This window comes from Eschscholzia californica, unplaced genomic scaffold, assembly GCF_041429995.1.
Source record: "Eschscholzia californica isolate CP2 unplaced genomic scaffold, dmEscCali1.0.p SCAF_14, whole genome shotgun sequence".
Lineage (NCBI taxonomy): Eukaryota > Viridiplantae > Streptophyta > Magnoliopsida > Ranunculales > Papaveraceae > Eschscholzia > Eschscholzia californica.
Genome location: NW_028238243.1, coordinates 97501 through 102500, shown reverse-complemented (window position 1 = coordinate 102500; position 5000 = coordinate 97501).

Sequence of the window (5000 nt, the reverse complement as noted above, 5' to 3'; positions counted from 1 at the left end):
CTCGGACGTCCCAGGCCGTCCCGAGCAAAGTCTCGGGCGTCCCAGGCCGTCCCGAGCTGTGCCGAGGCCGTCCCAGGCCGTCCCGAGCTGTGGCAAGGGCGTCCCAGGCCGTCCCGAGCAAAGTCTCGGGCGTCCCATGCCGTCCCGAGCTGTGGCAAGGGCGTCCCAGTGTCACGTGCATATTGTTGAGCATGCATATGACGTGACGAGTGCTAGGAGCACGTACGAGCATATAGGCCGTAGGGCCGAATACGAGGTCGAGATAGGGCAAGAGTGCCAAGCAAGCTTCCTTAGGCCATGCACGGGACGCCCGTGGCATTCAAGACTTTGTCAAGGATACGAAGGGTCATTTGGACGAGAGTATGCCTGGTTAAAAGGATTGATGTTTCCTTGTGGAAATAGGCAAAACAAGAAGTTTGCACCTTAGGAGGGGGTGGTCTCCCTTCCTCATATGCATCCAGCATATGCCAAGACCTCGTGGATGGGAGCTCGCCCATCCTTAGCATGGTATGCACGAAAGTGAGCATCCTCGTGGCGCAACCCATGAGGCCGGCCTAGCGTATGCGAGAGAAGCATATTGCACGGGTTCCCTTGTCATAGGAAATGGCTCGGGACAGTACCTGGAGATAGGTTACTGCGGGTTCCTTTGGAAAAGGTGTTGCATGTTCTCATGCCATGGCGAGGCGTGCGTCGTGCTAGCATATTCCATAAGGAGGATTGAGCTATTCAAGGGGCCAAGCCTTGATGTGCTATGTTGGGCATGAGGTAGCTTATTAGAGATGGATGCTCCTATGCCCAATGTCCGGATGGTAGCCGAGATGATAAGGTGCCGGATGCTTGAGACTAGATGGCAAGATCCGCATATGCGGCTTGGTGTGCTCCGCACATATGTTGGTATCCTTTATAGTGGGCGAGAGTCTGTGACTCAAGGAAGCGTTATACGGGACGGCTCGAGCTATGCTCGTAGGTTTGGGACACGTTGGTGTCATGCCGCATTATTGGTTGGGAACCAAGATGACTTGATAGTCGAGATGCTCCGAATATGTTCGGGAAGGCTGGCTATGTGTTAGGAGGGAATACATAGCGCCGCACGGTACGTTAGGATTTGATATTCCGCACTATCGACCCGTGTCTTTGAGCATAATATGCCGGGTCGACCTAACGTGACAAAAAGGCCGTGACAATTGGTATCAGAGCTTGACCAATCAAGCTTAAGAGTATGGAGCTCTGATCCTAGATGAGAAATGGATGTCAGAGCCTGAGCTGCAGGATGGAGATGCACGAGCGAAGATGTATTGCATCCTGATAACCATTTAACAATTGGTATAATAGCCTAGTGGATAGGCAAAAGAGTATATTGCTCTGGTCCTTGTGACAGATGGATCAAGAGCTTGATAGCTTACGAGATATGTTCCAAGAGCCTAGTTATGGTGGCAAATGGATGTGTTTTGGGAGCTTGAGGTGACAAGCATGAAGATATGCCTAAGAACATGTGGTATGTTTGGAAGCATACTTCTAGAGCCTGGACGGCAGGTTCGAAGAGATGGTATCTATGCTCGAAGAGTTGACAAAGAGCTTAGTGATTCTCCCACTATAGTATGAGGTATACTGGAGTGTGTATGAAGAGCAGCGTTGAGAGCATGATTCCAAGAGATGGCTTTCAGAGTGAGATGCATTCAAGATGGTATGGTCTCTGAAGCTATAGTGTAAGATGGGGCCTTTGTCGAGGGATGCATGGTGCATAAGGCGACGAGAGTTCCGACGGAAGGAATAGGCCGTGTGCACGGATGCTACGGTGGTGGCTATACTTGGGTCTATGTTCCTTTGAGCAAGAAGGACATATGCGAGATATGAGATGGAACCGTATTGGCACAAGGAGTCATGTGCAAGCTGTAAGAGTTCAGTGTGACTTGGTGTACAAGGAGGTACCATATATACTTGAGTCCTTTAGAGGTAAGGACAAGTGCAGAGATGGGATGAACCGAGAATGGCACGGTGAGTCGTGTGCGAGCTTAGTGCAGTAATGCTCAGTACGATTTGGTGCGCATTGGGTACATCATGATATAGAGTCCTTGGAGTGGACAACAAGCTTGGTATGAAGTGTACCAAGATGGCAAGTAGAGTCAGGCTGAGAGCTTGTGGTAAGCTAGTCTGAGTAAGCTTGTTGGGTTGGCATCCGAGAGTGGAGCTATGTTGATCCGAGTGATACTTGAGCGTTAGAGCAGGGTATGGCAACAAGGTGTTGAAGGATACTCTCTTATGCTTAAGCCGAAGGTAGCATCGAGTGACTTGTGATGTTGTGAGTTCAAGCTACTTACAGAAGACAGTGGTCAAGAGTAAGATAGATGGACAGAGTACATCGTTGGGCAAGCTGGTGCTAGATCAAGTTGTGCTTATGTGGAATGGTGCACGATAGAGTTCGGCACGGTGTATGCTAAGCGCATTTGAGTTCCAAAGAGAACGGACTCACTTGAGATGAGACATGGATATGCTAGCACGTTTGCGTGAGGTATGTCGCATGAGTGCTATAAGCCGAAACCAACATTGAAGCTTATGGACATATTGGTGTGAAGTCTAGATGACAGATTCACGAGACCAAGTGAAGTACTGATGGTAGTTGGAACCGAGTTCAAGCCGTCAAGTAATATGAGGGTCGTTGTATCTGAAGTGGATCGGCCCATGTTTGAGTTATGCATTGGAGGTAAGTTGGAACCGAGTTCAAGCCTACAGTGTGCAATGAGTACGTGGTGACTGAGAAGAGATCAGCTCACGTTATGGGATTTCAGGATGGTGTGTCGTGGTGACATTAGGCATCGTCCAATTCTGGTGATAGTTGGAACCAAGTTCAGATCGTCAGAGATATATGACAACGTCGAGTGTGACAGTGTGTTGTAAGCCGTATGGTGCTGCATGAGATGTGTTGGAACTTATGCGGTGGTACGTTCGGATGTGTTCAAGAGGGACACGAGCCTACCAAGATGCTCGGGTTAAGGAGCATCGCCAAAGATTAAATGGCAAGTGTGTGTCTGGATGTAGTCAGGAGGACGTTCCCAAGAGTATGCCAATGGTGGATGGTTTGGTACCATGTAGTTCTCGCGGAGAGAAGCTACCTTGCTCGTTCAGTGGACATCGAAGGCAACACGACAATTTCCCGAGGAAGGGATGGCACGGATGATGCCGGGCGCATGTGGCGCAAGCGCGGAGGCGCGGGTTTGAGATGTGCACAAAGGTGCAGGCGCAAGGGCGCAAGTGAGGCAAGGGTCGTCAAGAGAAGGGGCGACATTGCGAAGAGTCAAGTGGTATACACTCAAGGGTACAAGTAGTGGATACGTAGGTACTAGAGTGCACTTGATGTTGGGGACAGTGGTCGAAACGAGAGTCTCAATGAACAAGCAAACCAAGGAGTCAGAACGTGGAGTACATGGGTACGTTGGGTCTGATCCAGAGGTGAGTGACATTGAAGACGAGTTGCTTTGCGATGGCAACATTGCAGGCACATGGCAAGACGCAGTGGCGTCGAGATGCTAACTCGGGTGAAGGCAACGGTTGCTGAGGTACCAGGGTGACGAGTTGTGTCGCAGTTTACTGCGATACGCATGGCAAGATTGGTCACAAAAGCAGAGATGGGAGGTGACAATCGAGATGCCAACTCGAGGTGAAGCCGAGGAGGTGAGGTACCTGAGTTCGAGGAGCGGCGGAGGCTGCATCAGAGAAGCGACATTGAGCATGGATGAATGGTACGGAAGACCATTATCCTAAGGCAGTAGAAGATGCAGAGCAGAAGACTGAAGTAATCCTGCGGGACGCCTACACGATGAGACTGTGTAGTTCGCACGGAGGTGCGGTATGCCGAAGACATGAAGGTGCAGTGGTAGCATCGGAGTTGAGGCAGAAGATTGAAGTGGTACTCCAAACTTGGTCGACGAGGACGTCGACATTACAAGTGGGGGAGTATGTCACGTGCATATTGTTGAGCATGCATATGACGTGACGAGTGCTAGGAGCACGTACGAGCATATAGGCCGTAGGGCCGAATACGAGGTCGAGATAGGGCAAGAGTGCCAAGCAAGCTTCCTTAGGCCATGCACGGGACGCCCGTGGCATTCAAGACTTTGTCAAGGATACGAAGGGTCATTTGGACGAGAGTATGCCTGGTTAAAAGGATTGATGTTTCCTTGTGGAAATAGGCAAAACAAGAAGTTTGCACCTTAGGAGGGGGTGGTCTCCCTTCCTCATATGCATCCAGCATATGCCAAGACCTCGTGGATGGGAGCTCGCCCATCCTTAGCATGGTATGCACGAAAGTGAGCATCCTCGTGGCGCAACCCATGAGGCCGGCCTAGCGTATGCGAGAGAAGCATATTGCACGGGTTCCCTTGTCATAGGAAATGGCTCGGGACAGTACCTGGAGATAGGTTACTGCGGGTTCCTTTGGAAAAGGTGTTGCATGTTCTCATGCCATGGCGAGGCGTGCGTCGTGCTAGCATATTCCATAAGGAGGATTGAGCTATTCAAGGGGCCAAGCCTTGATGTGCTATGTTGGGCATGAGGTAGCTTATTAGAGATGGATGCTCCTATGCCCAATGTCCGGATGGTAGCCGAGATGATAAGGTGCCGGATGCTTGAGACTAGATGGCAAGATCCGCATATGCGGCTTGGTGTGCTCCGCACATATGTTGGTATCCTTTATAGTGGGCGAGAGTCTGTGACTCAAGGAAGCGTTATACGGGACGGCTCGAGCTATGCTCGTAGGTTTGGGACACGTTGGTGTCATGCCGCATTATTGGTTGGGAACCAAGATGACTTGATAGTCGAGATGCTCCGAATATGTTCGGGAAGGCTGGCTATGTGTTAGGAGGGAATACATAGCGCCGCACGGTACGTTAGGATTTGATATTCCGCACTATCGACCCGTGTCTTTGAGCATAATATGCCGGGTCGACCTAACGTGACAAAAAGGCCGTGACACCAGGCCGTCCCGTGCTGTGCCGAGGCCGTCC